Source organism: Meriones unguiculatus, chromosome 11 (assembly GCF_030254825.1).
Source record: "Meriones unguiculatus strain TT.TT164.6M chromosome 11, Bangor_MerUng_6.1, whole genome shotgun sequence".
Lineage (NCBI taxonomy): Eukaryota > Metazoa > Chordata > Mammalia > Rodentia > Muridae > Meriones > Meriones unguiculatus.
Window position 1 is genome coordinate 58,709,316 of NC_083359.1, and position 18,404 is coordinate 58,727,719.

Genomic DNA, 18,404 nt, shown 5'->3' on the forward strand with positions numbered 1-18,404 from the left:
TGCCCAAAGACATCCTGTCTTGAAACAAACAAACAAACAAACAAAACAAAAACCCAAAAAAAATCCCCCAAAGCAACAACAAAATGCATTGTACAAAATTCTCAAAGAACTAATAAAAATAAATGTATTCTTTGTAGCAGAACTTCCTTTGAAAGATGCTGTGTCTTTGTAGTTTGAAGCCAGGAACAGATCTTTTCAGAGCACCATCAGTGGGCCTCTCGGTTCTGCTGTCTTGCCACATGAACAAGAGGTGTTTATACAGTTTTCCAAGATACGGTTGATTTAGCCACGTGCCCTGAGACCTGCATGGGGATTGTTAATTTCATATTGCCCACGACAGCCATCTCATGACTGCTTACAGAGTTTATAGGAGTTCAGCTACAAACGTGATTATGCCAGCCATTTCTCAGTCCTGACACCAGTTTCAAATTAAAAACTGACAGCCCTCACCTGCTCTTGGGTTCACCCACAGGTCACTTTCCTGTCATTTCGGTTCTCCCCCTATTAAAATGACATCTCTGTTCATAAAGGCACAGAGAGGGGCTGTGGGAGTGTTGCCTTATTGGAGAATGAGAATAAGGTGTCATCTGCTCAGATAACGCAGTGTTTAACTTTGGCCTTTAAGGAGACAGGAGGCCAGGGATACCCAATGGATCTCCAGATACAAGAACAGAGGTCCAGAGAGGTCAGCGTCTGATTGTATGCAATCCACACACGAGAGCAGATGTGTCTTATGAAGACACATTGAAAGGACAGAATAGATGGAATTATGCAATAGTCTTTCAAGTATTCTCTCTAAACATTTAAAATTTAAAACTCTAGATGTTTATTAATTTTACCTAAGGGTAATTTTTTTCCTCTTAAGAAGAATAAGAACAACTTAGGATAATATCCACTTGAACAAAGTGAAAAAACGTTTGACATACTCATATAAAGGATTTAGTGAGACTATTTGGCATCTATAAGTATGATGCTTGCACAAACATAACAATGTACTGTCATCACCTTGCCAAGAAACACGAGTGGCCTTTAGTTATTACTTCAAATAAGACAAGTGAAAAAATTAAGGAAAAAGCTTCTTTTCTCTTTCTGAGAGAGAATGAATTGACAAATAATTTGAAATAACAGTAATTTAGCATCGTAAGATAGTACAGTGCAACACCCTCTTCTGGCATCTGAGGACATTGCACACATAAAATAAAGATAAATTCTAAAAATCTCAAAAAAAAAATCCCCAATAAAACAACTTAAAATTGTAAAACAAATGTCATTATCAAACATCTTTGTTTTAAAAAAAATATCAGAGACTTTAGACCATGAGAAGAATAATCTGCTTCCATTATCAGCGATGACAGTCTTTCAAGACTGTGACTTTAGTAATTCTGGATGTGGCTCAATGGTAACATACTTGCCTAGCATGCACAAAGTTCTGGGTTTGAGTTCCCAGCACCACAGGAGGGGAGTGGGAGCAGGGGCTGACTTTTTCATCTACCATAATCTCTACTCATGGTCTTCAACACATGCTTATTAGCATCTTTCTGTGTCAAGTATTTGCTGATTGTAAAATGAGAATAATTACACTGTATTCTGAGAGGCTAATATAAAAAATAACAAAAAGCAGTCTTTGAACACATATATATTTACTTGATAGTATTGTTATTGCTATATTATTAATTATTATTATGACTACAAATACCTTACGGTGCAATGGTTGCACTTCTGGGTCCTGCTTACATGTAGACAATAATGTTAGACTAACTTCTGGGAATAGGACATTTCATGCTTAGGGAGACACCTTTTGGCAGGTACAACTGGTTATTCACGAATTTGTCTTGTTCAAGTTAGACAAAAGTCCTTGGCTTGAGGCAGGCCACATGTCTGAAATGGTACAGGAATCAGGAGCTTACATAAAGATGTCATGGTAGCATCCTGAGACAAGCCTTAGAGGGTAGAGTTTGAGAAACACAGATAAAGACATTCATTTGAGCAAATCTATACACCAAAATCTTATGTAAGCTGTAAAGTAGATAATAGAAAACTATTTCTCTGAGCTTAAAGACCGTCTTGATTTTATTTAAAATCATTGGGAATCAGGTCGTGAATGCATAAAGGTTTATATAGTTTGTATAAGATGAGTTACTCAAAGGTCAGGACAGGAATGCAAACTGCCTGCGTCTTCCCAGACAAGTCACTGCTGTTGTATCCACGGACGTCACCGTTTGTCTCGTGCTTGTTAAATAAGAGGCAGTGTGTTAGCAACTTTATATTCATTCTTAATTTAATGTCTGATACTTCTATAGAGATAGGTTAATACTTTTTGGCTCAATTTCATGTTACTTTTGAGGCATAAGAGGTCAAGTTTCCTATGGTTACAAAAACGAGGAAGTACTGGAAACAAATCATATTCACCCCACTCTCACTCCTAACTGAATCTGCCTTTGCGCTGCTTGTTTTAAGTTTTAATAACTAATGTTGTAAAAAGAAACTAAATAAGCCACCACAGATGACACACAGAGTCAGGAACTGGGGTTTGGAACCAGAAGAGAAGGTTTAGAGTTGTTTTGTTCCTTTACTACACAACGTTGGCGAGTCACTGAATCTCCTAATACCGTAAGTAAAAGAAATGATTTACCCATGTCTCACAGGGTTAAAGTGGAAATGAGATGAGATCAGGTGAGATCACAGAGCTGGGATTCCTAAGACGTATCCTGTGATGATTGTGTTTTGAAGGTCATAATTTGCTTGGAGGATGAATGTTCGTGTTAGAAAACACTATCAGATTCCCCCTAAAGTCAAATGTGGTCTCAGTGCTTTATCTGATCCTGTGCTTCCAGTGCAGCTGTCAGAGCAATAAACACACCTCATCGTTCACTCAGATGTTATTGCTAAAGACACACATCAAATGTCGTTAGCTGGAAGGGCGTTGCACTGTGGATCAACAACAAAAGCGCTATCTTAGCTTTTTCAGAAAATCGGAATATGGCATAACACACGGCATGTATTTACTTATTGACTCCTTCCAGAAAAATTGGTCAAGTTGCAAAATGTTTCAAAGAGCTACAACAACACATGTGTAGGGAAGGAAGTGGTTTGTGTGTCTATGTGGTGTAAGTATATATTATCGGGATGCTGGTGAGATGGCTTTGTGGGTACAGTATTTGTTGTACATGCAGAAGGACCTAACACTTATATAAAGGCTAGGTGTAGCTCCACAGATTTGTAATCTCAACACTAGAGGGCCGAGACAGGTGAATACGCGGAGCTCACTTGCTGGCCTGCCAGACTATCTAACACATCCAGCTCCAGGCACGGTGAGAGCCTCTGCCTCAAAACACAAGATGGAGTGCAAGAGAGGAAGACATCAGGACATCAACTGCTTACCTCTGTACGCACTCCCACGGTGAGTGCTTCTGTATACACATGCAAATTCACAGTTATTACACACACACTACACACACTCATACTTTATTCAAAAAGAGAAAATCTGAGGAAGATATAATAGAATGACAATTACAAAGACGTATTTGACTAGGATGAAATACTAATACTTAATACTTTTATCTATGGTGTGTGGGCTGAGTCTAGTTCCACAGCATATATATATATATATATATATATAAACATGTATACATATATGTGCATGTTTGTAGCTGTGAAAAAAGAATGGCTTTAACATTTTTATATGACTGAAAAATTATTTTGTTGCATGTGAAAATTACGTGAGATTAAAATTCCATTGCCCATATTAAGGTTTTTAAAATTTTTATTTATTATTATCATTTATTACAATTCATTTGCTTTGTATCCCGGCTGTGGCCCCTCCTTCATCTCCTCCCAATCCCAACCTATGTCCTTCTTCTCCTCCTATGCCCCTTCCCTATCAGTCCATTGATAGGGGAGTCCTCCTCCCCTCCTATTCGACCTTAGCCTATCAGGTCTCATCAGGACTGGTTGCATTGTCTTCCTCTGTGACCTGGCAAGGCTGCACCCCCTCCCCCAAGGGGGAGGTGATCAGAGAGCTTGTCACTGAGTTCATGCCAGAGAAAGCCCCTACTCTCCTTGGAACAATGGCTCAGCTGTTAAGAGCTCTGGTGCTCTTCCAGAGGAACTGAGTTTAAGTCCTGGCAACCACATGGTGGCTCACAACCATCTGTAATGAGATATGGTGCCCTCTTCTGGTGTGCAGGTGTATATGCAGATAGATCACTCATATCCATATTAAGGTTTTAATGAGACACAGGCATATTTATTTGTTTGCATATTGTCTATGGCAGAACAGAGTGCATGTATGGGCCACACTGCCTGAAATATTTGCTACCTGGCTCTTTGTGGAAAAATTGTGTCTGGCCTGTGCTAGGCCAAAGAAAAGCAGCATAACTACACTATAGGGATGTAGACCTATGAAAATCGATTCTTATTTTTTTTTTTTTTTTAAAGCTAGCTTCTGAAAACGTTTGAAGCTTCAAACTTGTTTTGGCTGCAAATTGCCTTTTTGCCTGTCTCAAATACAACCAATTTTATGATGCTTTCTTTGCTCTGCCTTGGGAATACCTTTTCTCTCCTATGCCCAAACCCAGTGTATTATGTACTGTGCTTGGGTACCTGCTTGATAGAGCTCACTTTGTTTTCTAGCTGCATTGTTAGCTCCTCAAGGAGCTAAGGTGTCTCTGGCCCCACTTTTCTCTCAAGACAGCTAGCGGTGTTTTCTTTGCTAAGTGACCCAGAATTTGTTGAATGAACACAAATAGCTTGGTTATGGATTTTGAAGAAGCTTCACTCTTGACACAAAACTCACCTTCTACATGGTCTCCAGTGTAGAGATTTGGGCAACTTTCTTCACAAAAAGCCTGCATCTTCTAAGAGCTACCATCAAAACAATAGGACTCAGTGGTTGATTATATGACTTACCTGGAAAAATGTCACTTGAAGACATACATTTGAGCTCCAGAGACAACAAAAAGATAGGAAGAAGGAACAAACCAAATGTTTTGTTTGATTGTTTACTGAGGCAGGGTCTCACTATACAGCCCTGGCTAACCTGGAAGTTGTTCTGTAGACCAGGGTAGCCTCAGATTCAAAGAGATCCACCTGCTTCTCCTCCCAGGTGCTGACATTAAAGGTTGCACCATCATGCCAGCTTCTTTCTTTTTCTAGATGAATCTTCTCTTGGAGTATGCACGTCTGCTTCTGGTAGCTAAGAAAAGGCGACAAGTTTTAACTCACATAATGTTCTCCACTTTATAGAATGAATTAATTGAGAACTTTATGTTCTAATAGTTTTTCTTATCAATTATTTAGTTTTATTGGGAAAATATATTTTCAGCCTGAAAAACAATTTTTTAAATAAAAAAAATTAAATCTGGACATGCTTTTCTTTATTATTATTTTTGAACTATTGTAGTATTCCTTTCTTCTCTGATAGCTTTCTTTATCACTGCAAATATAAACTTCAATGTAATATAAAAGAATTGGAAATTCACTATCTAAATCTAAAGAAAAACTTGTTCAGCCCAAGTCATCAATATACTGAATAGCTGAGAATAAATTACAGAAATAAGTTAAGGAGAGAGCTATGTGTGCAATTCTGGGCTTAAAGAAGGGGTCTTTACAAGGTTTGTAAAGCCAGACTTGACAGGGGGAAGAAAAACAAACACGGACTTGCTGAGGGAAACCTTCTAATAAATTATTGTATATTGATAATTTCTAATCATTCCTCTGAACTACTAGGAGTTATATTATCGTCAAAGACGCCAATGAAAAGCAGGTCTGTTCTTTCACCTGCCCCAATTTGCTGTGACGTATTTTGTATCTCAGGGGATTTGGCCACAAAGTCCATTAGAGCTTCGGAGGCAGTCAGGTCAAATCAATTGTCCACGCTGCAGACAAGGTCCCCATTTACGGTAATTCTCACAGCCATGGTGGAAGAGAGGAAAGGTTAAAAGCGGTATTGTCATGAGCACATCTCATCCATCTTTAAGGCTATGGGTGGGACCCAAACACTGGGTAAGGAATAGGGTGTAGAACTTGAAGTTGCATTTTAGGACTCATACACACATCACCAAATGAGTAATTCACACTCCGAGCCAAACTGAGTAGCTGCTAATACCTGCTAAGATGCACAAAAGGCACTGGGAATGCTCAGCTCTTGAGAGGTTCAGAGTAAATTGAGCAACTGACCTCCTATTGGGAGATCCTTCGCGTTCCCCCTCTAACAATTTCCACTTCATACTTAGTCACATGATAGAGGAGATTCACCTATCTATCTTCTATGTTCATTTGATGTAAATAAGGGAGGAAAGATTGAACAAAAGGGTCATTCCAGTATATTAGTAACTATTGTGTTTTCAGGAAGAAGAAAATCTTATTATTGAACATGACATCATGAAATAGGTCAAATGGCACTTCATGGAGGCACCGACCCAGTGCAGCTGCATTTCTCCCTCCTTGTGAGTGGGGGAAGCTGCTGTTCACTTCACAAGCCCAGCTTCATTTTCAAATGACATCAGCTGCTTGTTAGACTGTAGCAGAAGCAAATGCATCCAGATCCACCTGCCCTGGGATTCCAAGTGAGCAACAAAGCCATTTGCAGCTTTGTAGGGCGGGGTGAGTTGGAGTGCATGTAGGAAGGACTAGCTCTTCATTCTGCTTTGTTACCTTACTGCTTGATTTGCATAACTTCCCTCTGGAATTCTATTTTCCTTTATAGACTTTCTCAAGGAAAAAAGTGTATGTGTGGGGTGTGTGTGTGTGTTTAAATCATATCCACCCCTAACAATATAAAAAGCTCTGGCTGTGCATTTCTCTTAGACATTACTTGTCTGTGAAACAGATATGGACTTTCTTTTTGTTCGTCTTGGTCAGATCTTGTTTATTCCTTTCCCAGAGTGAATGGGACAGAGTCAGGGCTCTAAGAGACAGCAAAAGGAATCATGAACTGAAACGAGAATCTTGGCTTTGTTTTCCTTTTCAGTGGTCCTAAAATGTAATAATGAATATTTTTTCAGCTCCCCTTTTCCTGATCACCCAAATTAAAAATATTCTGAAAAACATCAGATCAGGAGAATTTCAAACTGATTGTCGAGACCCTTTGAGAGACTCAACAGTGTCTAAATGCATGTGGACTCATATTACAGGATGGTTAACGCTGTATCTGAAAGTGCCTTGAGAAGCTTCTGTCTGCTCTAAAAACAAATGCAGTGTGCACTAGGTACCAACTGAACATCTAGCAAAGCAGGTGGATTCCTAGACTTTGAACAAAGGAGAGCTGTGGGACAGAGTTATTTTCAAGTTGTTGGTTGTTTCAGAGTATATGCAAAATATGTTTTTGAAAACTCAAAATAATGGTTTCAGCTGACCTGAGTCCTGTTACTAATTATGTGTGAACTTGTAATAAAGCCAAAGGATAAGCAGAAGAGTGGAGTCTTTTCCAGAGAATTAAATCAATGGTTAATCTGGAAAAAACAAACAAACAAACAAAAACAACAAAACCTCCCTCAGCTGGGTGAGAAAATGAATGAGATACTCTTTAGAAGTTAGACTATATATATTTTCATTTTCTCTCATAACTCTTTGTGAAGACTCAGGAAAATCAAGAATTTTCAATTTTAAAACAATGACAGAAGACACAAACCTGAGACTGTCTCCTTGGGCTCTGTGGATGAGGTAAAGTGTGTCGAGGCCACTTGGTTTTTATGCCCAGTAGGGACATGTGACTAAATGATTATCAGTTTGCTCTCCATACAGGCACTACAGTGTTTCTATGTAATTGCTGCTTATCAAGAGAGGTTGGGGCTTATTAAAAGAGGCTGCAGTAGTGAGGAATTTCCTACAGGGAAACTGGTACACAGTGTATCAGATGGCTGGGCATGGTAATGGATAAACAGAACACATTCTTATTTTCCTTACTGAAAACTTCACGTTGCCTAATGAGACTGGTCTTCTCTGTCCATCATTTTGCTTAAAATAACCCATCCTACTCACTACTTCAGTTTTCTTCACAGAAGTGATGTTTTATTGTACTTATTTATTCAACTTGTGAATTCTGAGAATGTTGGCCTTTGTTAGGCCCTGAGCTGTGTCCCCAGAACCTCCACTGGAGCCCGGCACATAGCAGGCAGAGGAGAAGTGTTTATTAAATAAGTGGATGGATCAATACATGATCACATTCATTATTTCCTTTTTTGTAAAACATTATGTAGCTTAATTGCCCACTTAACTAAGTACATTTGGCTCAGCATTGCTTTAGTCTATTTCCAAAAAGCAAACTTTTTTTTTTAAAAGAAGGCTTGGTATTCATAAGTATTTTAAACAGCATGATACATATTTCAAATATAATTATAAAGAAAATCAGTTCTTTATAGGTTTTCTTCCAAACTGAGGAGCTGAAGTAAGATAATGCACAAATAGAAATGGGTTGAAAACATGAAAACATTTCCTCTCTGAGTACTTGAAGTTTGAATTATAAAATTAAACATCACATCTCAGAAACTTAAGTTGTAATGTGGAGAAAAATTATTTCTTTTCTACTCAAATTATTCTGCAATATTTGGCTTTCTGTGACTGTATCAACTAAATGAGATAATCAGCTTATAGACACGGTTCCAGAGGTTTCCGTGTTGGCACTTTTCTTTGGACTTATGGCAGTACTCATGGTAGGATTTTCGGTGGAACAAAGCCATTTGTTCTCATGTGAGAGAAATAAAGGAGACAGAAGAAGAGGCCCCAGTTTCATGATCCCCTTCAAAGGCATGTTACCAATGACTGGAGACGTCTCATTAGGCCATTCCTCTGAAAGGTTCCGCCATCTCCCAGAAGCACCCTGCTTTAGCAGATGGCTCTTTATTTTATTCCTATCTTTGACTGTGTGTATATTTGTGAAGATGTGTAGATGTACACGAGAGTGTAGGCCCCGTGAAGTCTATAGAATGGACTGGATCCCCTTCAGCTGGAGTTACAGGTGGTTGTGAGCTGCCTGGGGAGGTGCTGCTAACTGAATCTTGTTCCTCTGCAGGAGCATTCTCTTAACTGTCTTCTCTCCAGCCCACACATGGGCCTTTGAAGGATATTTGGTACCCAGAGAACAGCAACTTCTCCATGCAAATATTTATCTTTTCTAAAAAAAATTCATCTAATCTGGTGGGAAAATGATAGTTAGAGAATCTACAAGAATCCTTACTTTGATTTTCTGCCTCCCAGGCTGGTCCAGGAGAGTCTACACCAGAGTCCCTGCCTGTTAGTCCTTCCCTTCCTTCTGTGTCTGCTTTCCTTCAGTGGATCCACCCCCTCTTCCAGCTTATTATGTGCTTTGTTGGGGAACAAGATGAAGCAAAACACACGTTTGCCAGTGGTCTTAGCCTTCACCATCTAGTAATTTTCACACACCTTCATTTTCTCAGTTCAGTGAAGAGAATAGCTTTTGTAGAAATCTTTGTTTTGCATTTGGTTATCTTTTATATAGAACTCAGGCACTGACTAAGATGTTTACTGATTTAAAATGATTTCATTTTGTTGATGAGATTCAAAGAGAGGTACATTCCAGGAAGTGCAATGGAAGAATTATAGGCAGGGTACATTTGGGGATAAGCATAAAATGAAATTAGAAAGATAAAATAGATGTCTTGTGCTTATTTCTCAAAAAACTAAACATAACCAAGACAGCATAAGTATAAAAGCCCCAATGAAAACATTGTGATAAATTGTTATTACCTTTGATTTGACAAAGTGTTCTCCAATATGGCACTGAAAATGCTGGCAACAAGCAAAAGAAATGAGTTTGCTAGATTTCATGCAACCAGGAACTTTTGTTTTGTAATAAGGCATCAACCCAAATGAAAAGATGGCCCACAGACAGAAGGGATGCTTTCTGAATTGTATGTATCATAAAAATTTTGTATCTAAATGGTGAAAAGAATTCCCATCACCCTGTAGTACAAACAGAAGATAAGTGAACAGGAGTTGGGAAAGGATCTAAACTTAGCAGAGATGTTCCACAGATGTACAAACGGCCCATAGATACGTGAAGAGATGCTTATCATTAGTCACAAGCAAGCCACCAGGATGGATAGATTTAACAGTTAGAAAATAAGAAGTGTGTGTGCGTGGGGGGGGGATGTGAAGAAAGCAGAACATTTAGACATGGATGGTGAGCATTCACAGAGGCCTGGCCAGAGAATGTCCTTGTGCCATGGATGGTGGTTAACACAGAGGCTCACTACTGGTCAAAGTTCAGAGAATAAACTACTGTGGTATGCTCAGCCACAAATAGAACATGTATATCACCCTTGTCTTTCTAAAGCTTAGTGACCATTTGAGAAGAAAGGACAGAAAGATTGTAAGAACTAGAAGTTGTGGAGGAGGAGTAAGTCACACATGACAGGCAGGCTCTCATGAACTCAAGGCAGCTGTGGCTGGTGGCACAAGATCTGTGTAAGCTCAAGCCAGTCAGCTTTCTAGCGTGGATCCACCCTTTTCTGAGAGCTATTGATTGCAGATGGCTTCCAGGTGAGGGCAGCCAGTTTTTCAAGGGTGCATCCTCTGATAGGTGGGTACCAATCCTGTGGTTGGTCCCTGGGGTATGTGGGCATCGAAAACCATACTTGGTGCGTTATTAAAGAGAAAATAGAGGACACAAAGTTGGGAGGGGTTGGAGAGTAGAGAGAGGATTTGGGATTAGTAGAGAGTGAACCTATCAAAATATATTATATGTACCTATGAAATCCTCAAAATGTATATAAACTTAATAAATATAAGTAAATGCATTAAACATAAATAACTGGAGTTTGGCATTAAACTGTGACCAGCATTATTCATGATTAGTTTCTTTTAGGAGAGGTTAAAGCTTGCATAACCTAGTTCTATTTGGGATGTAGCTTTGGCTCAGATTTACATGATGGTGGGAGCAGATTGTCAGTGTGTGATGGGAGAAAGGAGTTTTAAATTGAATTTCTTGGTAACTCTCCTCTGCTGCATAGTAGTTAATGGTGGTGTGCTGTTGGGGGATCAGAGAGGAATAAATGACTGAGCCAGATTTTTTTTTCTGAGCACAAAAGACTTACTAGTGTTAAGTTTAAACTTAACAACTGTAATAGTCAACAGACCTGGAAAGTGTTGAAAAACTGTGAGCATCCTAGCTAGATTCAAATTTAGACTTTATCACTGAAACACGGGTTTCCCCAACCCATTCTAAGTCCAACTGCTTTCATCCTTAGCATGTGTTGTTCTGAAAACTACATGAGAAAATGCTAAAAATGTATGAACAGTTTCTTATGAGGTTTCCACTGTGTACACAACAGCTGGTCATCAATGATCTATTTTTCTGAGTATACAATGGACACTTGACCAGGAGTTTAGAAACCTATGTAAAGCAGAAATTTCCGGTTTCTTTGAAGACTGAATTTTGTCATGTGATGTTTGCTCAGGTTGGCTTGTGAAAGGGGACGTGACATTTTGCTCTCTCATGGGAGGGGCGTGACTTTGGCCAGCTGAGAACATCCATGGGTGGAGGACATATATAGAGGCCCAGGCAGAGTGAGACATTGCTTTTTGGATTGACATCAGTGTGCTGATCTTTGTGCTTTGACAGTTGGCTTCACATATGGAAACATTCCAGAGAGCTTCTTGGCACAAATCCAGCTGAGTCTTCTGGCTTTCACTGCTTCACTGGACTGCTGGTATCCTGATGACTGAGTGTGGTAACTCCCTAATGACCCATCGACCCTGATCAGCAGGAAGTAGGTAAAAGAGAACTACAACCCTATTAATCTCCTATCTAAGGTTTTGGGGATGGGGCAGGAGAGTGTTAGAAGGGAGGTAAAGGTGCATAAGAATCCTAAATAAAGTAGTTTTGGTGGAAAAATCTAAGCCTACACCTATGCTTAATATTTCAACATTCTCATGCTTGCTTTTTGGCAGGTCATATAGACTATCTAGTTGATACCTAATAGACATCTGACCTTGAGCAAGACGAGTGAGAGATTTTGTGTCTCTATTTTCACAGCTACAAACCTAGGTTAACATATTTCTTAGTTTGCTGTTAGACTTAAGGAGGGGATTTAATACGCTCAGAACATTGCCTCTCACATCACAAAAAAACTCAAGAACAGTTGGGCAACATCATCATCACTTGCCGTTTTTTTGATTGCTTCCTTCTGCTATGTCACCTGTTCCCCAACTCGGATGCAAAGAATAGTCTGCTTATGACTGGGGTGCTTAAAATAGGAACGTTCTATAATTGCTCCACAAACTCTGCAAAGCAATCTGTTTTTAAATTCCTTATTCTGACATCTAGAAGTGAACAAAACTGGATTTTTAGTTAATGTCTTCTTAACAGATTTATTGAAGAGTAATTATCACAAACTGTCCATATTTGGAGCTCAGAGTTAATGAGTTTTGACATGTGTATGCACCTGTGAAACTGTCATGGCGGTTACTGAACACATCCACCATTCCTACAGCTTTCTTTGTGCTTCTTGTAATACACCTATGCACATGCTGCCCACACTAAGGCAACAGCTAACAGGCTTCTTCTATTACAGTCGCTGGTATTGTATACAGGAGGCTGTTCCCGTGTGCTTTGTTTCACATTCCATGATTATTTTGTGGTTCATCCATGACCAGTATAAATCAACAGTTTCTTTTGTCTTTGTGCCGGTATGAATATTTGTGTACAAGTCTTTGGTTGTTAGTTTTCATTTTTGTGGAATAAAGCTAGATTTTGCTTCTGAAAATTCCATGCATGCATATAATGTACTTAGATAACATTTACTCCCTTTACCCTCTGATACTACCTCTGCCCTCTGTGCCCTCTGTGTCCACCTGATCTAATTCTTCCCTTGCCATTGTAATGTTCACATCCAGTCTGGCATGCAATGTACATCCCATAGTCTCTTTCAAAAATTTCTTTTCAAAAGTTGTGTGTGTGCGTGCTTACATGCATGTGCCCGCAGAGGCAGCAGGACTAGGTCAGGTCCCCTGGAGATGGAGTCATGTTGCCAGATGTGAGTGGTGGGAACTTAACTTGGTTCTCAGTAGAGCAAGAAAGTGTTCTTGACCACTGAATCATCTCTTCAGCCTTCTTTTGAATCCCCTTTAAAGTAATTTTTAAAAATAATTCTTCATCTGGCATTGCACCCACTTTAGCATCTTTGGAATGAGTAGTTAGGGAATTGTGAACTTTTCTACCAGTCATTTTGCCTTATGCTTCTTAAGTGTTTCTTGTATTTCTAATTTTACGTGAGAGCATTTTTGCAAAGCACTCATATTTTGGTGATGTGTCCTGAGGCACGGTGCTATTGTGAAGTGTTATGGATTGTGCAGTTTTCTTAATTCCTTAGTGAAGACTACCACACTTTGACACAGTGAATATATACCACAGCCTGGGTTTACTGCTTTCTCTTTATGTGTAAAAAGATTGAGGGGGCACTTCTCGTGTGTCAGTCATGTGTGTTGTGGAGCGTGGAGTCTATAGTATGAAAACACTCTCCAGCTGTATCAACGGGAAGTCTCTGGCTCCCCTCCACGACGCGCCCTGTTGGAGGCTTGTGACCAGTTTGGGGTTATCTCTGCCCCATGCTCTGAGTTACTCCTTCAAGTGTCCGTGGGTGCGGCTGGCTTGAAGCTGTCCTGAGACTGCTCCGTGGCACAGTGTCCACATACAATATACTCAGAATGTCGTTCTTAATCCTCAGCACTGCGTGGAAAGAGACAGATGAATTACAGTGAAGCAGGAGCTGAAATAATGCAAAACTCAAGGATTTACTGGTACATCCATACAACTTTAACAACAAGAACAGGAATGGCGGGTAAACTAGAGAGTTTTTAAGGATGATAAAAAAGAAAAATAACTGCAAAGAAACTGGAAACTGGAAAGCAAAAGAAAACTGTGAGAGTTCAAAAGTTAAAAGGGAGAAAACAGGAGAAAGATGGTAACTGAAGATAGTAGTTACAAAAACAAAGAGGTAAATACAGAGAGAATAAATGAAGTTGGTTACTATAAGGAGAAGGGGGAAAATAAAAAATGTAAATGAACCTTGTTCAAGGTTCCTGAATAAACTGCATTGAAAAAAAAAAAGATAAACAAAAAACAAAAAACAAAAAAAAAAGAATGTAATTCTCTTTAGGTGTATAGATTTTAGTATGCTTATCCTATGTTATATGTCTAATATCCACTTATGATTATAAAAAAATGTAAATGAAAAAGAAAACACACACAGAGGAAGTAACTAAAAACTGAAAACAATCTCTGCACATCTGCTGCCTTAGGCACTCTCCTGTGCTCTCCTGCACTGTGGAGAGTGGGAAGCTGGAGGATATTTATGTCTCTTTACATGAGTTTCCAGCTAGTCAGTCAGGTGTGGTCTGAGATGAGAATAAGTTGCAATGGCCTTGTTTCTCTATTTTGTATTGCGAGAGGCCACAAAGCCCGAGTTTCCTCAGCTGGAGATTTCTCTGGACATATTATCTCCACACCTCACACAGAAGGACTGGGGATGAACACTTGCTTCTGGATCTTGGTCACCATCATGAAACACACACTTAGAACTGGACATCGAACTGTGCTCCCTGGGCGGGCGGAGCAGGTCTCATGCTTTCTCCTCAAGACGGTGGTTTTCCGAGGTCCAAGCCCTGAATGTCATGTGATGTCCCTGCTTACTTCCTTGATCCTGCTGACTGGACACATGAGCTGCCTTTGAAGAGAAAGCGAGCTAACTGCATTCCACACAGCACCACACCTAGTTAAAGCAATGATGAGGACTGAAGCCAGGGGGTGTTATATTAGGCAACTGCTGCGCCCAACTGCGCTGTATGCTCTGCTCCTTCTCTCTCTTTGTAATCAACTGTTCTGAGGTTTCATCAGTTTTATTCATTTTATCCGATAATCTCACTGAGCTCATTGTTTCTGTTTATTTTGTTGATATACTAGTTACATTCGTTTTAATCTACTCAAAGTCAGATTTACGTAACTCCAGTTTGAACTGGAGTAATCGCACAGACCTACTGAATTTGGGGTATCTTCATTTCTGTCAAATGGTTGCTATGGAGTGTCCAGGTTAAAGTAGTAAGATCATTGTAAAGGATGAACAGGAGAGTCTAACTTTTCACTTCCGTACAGTTCAGTCAGCACTAGGGCTAGGAAGAGATGTGAAGGCCCTTAAAACAACTGTTCTCTGACTCTGTCCTCTGTGTAACTCCATCTTGCTTTAGGGCCTCTGCATCCTTTCCCTTCAGTGAGCGGCAGAGAGGCAGAAGGAGTTCGTGGACCTGGACTGCCACATGGGTCCTTACCAGTAACCCTGCCAAGAATGTGTGTCCTTCCCGTCTAGTTCTTGTCTCAGGGTTCTGACTGCAACCAGCTTTCCCACTGCCCTTACATTTCCCTGGGGTATCAGTAAAATTGTCTTAGACCTTTATACCTCAACAGTCTTTGTCAGTTCCCAGACGCCTCAAATATTGCCTGGGAGCCTGCTTCAAATCATGTGATCCCACACCTCTACCCAGGACCATCCAGTACAATGGGTATGGTAAGTGGACATTCTGACTCCCAGAGTACTTAAATAGCCCTGTCAGTGTAAAGGCAGTCACATTTATGTGTCGCCCCAGGGCTTGGTAGTCTGAATCCCAGGCACCCCTTATATACTCTTAGGCTTTCAGTTTCATTTGTACTCATGTTGTAATTAGTGCTTCTAAACCTCTCTGTGATTCAGAATCTCTTTGAATATACTTCTTTAAACCAGAAGGTGTTTTCCTCTCTGGTGGATGCATGTGTGCATGTTTGTATACAGATGCACACGTTCGCACACGTGTGTGCACGGGGAGGCCAGAGGATGACTTCATTTCGTCAGATGCCAACCCCGCCCCCTCTTTGAGATAGGGTCTTTCTTTGGCCTGGAACTTACCAGGTAGGCTACACTCGCTGGCCAGGTAGCATCAGAGACCTGCTGTTCCCTGTCTCCCTCCTACTCTTCCGTGCTACAGTTACAAATATGTGAATACACAGATGTTTATGTGGCTTTTGTTTATGTGGGTTCTGGAGTCCAAACTCAGGTCCTCACACTTGCAAGGCAAACACTTTACTGACAGAGTTATTTTCCTAGGCATAAAAAGTATTTTTAAAACTCAGTAATACATGGCTAGAGAGATGGCTCAGTGGGGAAAAGGCATACAACCCAAAATAAATAAGCAAACTTGAGCAATTTTAAAAGAATATGTTATTTACATTATTTTTATTCCAGTGCTATAAATAAGTGATGTGCTCATTAGACATATACATCTGTATTAGAGACCTGATTCATTCATTCATTCATTCATTCACTAATTAAATTATCATGCTGGGATTAAACCCAGAGACTTGTAGGTGTATAAAACAAACGTTTTACTGCTAAGACATACCTGTAACTCTTTTTTCTTTCTTCTCTTTTAAAAATTATGACCTTGGGACTTCTTATCTGAAGTGAAACATATTTGGCCTTGGCTTCATGTTGCTCCAATGGTCAATTGATATATAAAGGATATTTTATCATTTATCTTTTTGCTAACTGTAGTTGATTGTGTCTTGAGCACATTTTAGTCAGACTGTCTAAATGTGCTTATTGATCTAAGGGCAGGAGAGCTGAATTCAGTTTGGCCTTTTGAAAAAAAAAGTAATTTCTCTTCTCTTCATGTACCGTTCATTAGCCTCTACGTCATTGCTGGCCCTGTAGTGTTTTGTTAGCACCGTTGTCCTCAGAAGCACAGATTAGCAATATTTTTGCTTTGCTCTCTGCAACAGGGATAACAGGTACATTTCTTTGGCAATCTCTGTGCTCTCTATGAAGTTTGCAGTTCACTTCAAATTGACACGTATTAGTGTGATGAGGAGAAAGCAAGAATCTCCCTGACGTGAGCATTTTCTACCAAACGAAGCGTCTCTGGGTGTTTGCAAAGAAACCACAAGACCTGTCCATCTTCTCAGCCTAGAGATGCTGTAGTAGCTGTAGGGAGCTTCGTCATTTATAAATGGAAGAGGTTAACTAGTCTGACTTCCCCCTCTTATCGATCTTCTCTCTCCCAAGAGGAACAATGTTGATTTTTGCAGTTGTTATTCTTTGGATGGGGGCCTGTCAATGGAAAGAGAGGGTGACTGAAAATGAGACCCTAATGAGTGGATAACCAATTACCACATACATGGGGCTGACAAGCCGTATGAAACACAAATCTTTGTTCTCAACCAAAGTGCTTCATTTCTAATGGAGATTACGGTAAGAGGCAGTTGTCTAAAGGAAAATGATGTCTCAGGAGTCCGCACTAGCTTGCCACAAGTTAATTCTGTGTCCAGTGTTTAAGAGTGAACAGCAAGACAACATTACCTTTTAACAGACACCACTCATGTGCAGTCCAAACAGGTCAATTACCAGCAAATTTCTGATGCTCTCAGAACACTTGGAAAGAGTCACAGAACTCAGAGGGAAAGACACACAGAACTGGAATGGGGACAAACCAGCTTACAGAGATGGTACTTCACCCAGCAGAGAAACAAAAACAGGCTGCTGCATATTCATTTCTATCATATCAAATCAATTATTTATACAGGATGAAGCACAAGTTTACAAACCATGAAATGCATATATTTTAAATCCCCTTTTCATAGGAAATGGTATGTCCTTAAGAGAGTAAGAGAAAAGAGAAATACAGACAGAGAAGGTTTCTTCTTCTTTTTTAATATGAGAAAACAAACAAACAATAAAAATCCCATTTCTTTGTTGCTAGGAACTCTGGCGAGGTTCAACACTACAAGTTTTGTGGACAAGCAAAACAATCCCGCAGTAAACACAGTAAGAGTCTATTCATCTCTCATAAATGCATATGTCTAACTCTCATTAATATTAATGGAGTTGCATACAAGCATTGAGGCGATAATAGACCCCTATTAAAATCCATTTGTATTCATGAGCTATTTTTTAAAAGGTTACTCTTCAGTCACTTTTTTTTTTTTGAGAAATGTGGGTGAGTGAGCTTCTTAAGTTCAAATGGAGCCGACTAAATGCGTAAGAACCCAATTAAAGTTTATTTGCAAGAGATTTTCTTGAGGAACTTGACAGTAAATTGACACAGTTTCCCCCAAATCACCTTCCCCGGCTCTGTTAATTTGTATTAACCAGAAAGCATCAAACGAGTCTCCTTCTTGCCTCTCTTAGTCTTTGTATTCTGAATTTGACAGACTGACAGCTGTCAATCTGTCTCAACTAAATCCATCAACGGAACATCTGCAGCTGGAGAGCAATCCAAACCAGTGTTTGTGGCATTGGCATTTGGACTGCACAGCTCAGGTCTCTCAAAACCAGACAGGCCTTAGAATATCTTTGGCTGTGAAGCTGTGGGAAATCTTATGTTCAGGACATAAACCCTCTATTTGTTAAAACACTTACTCC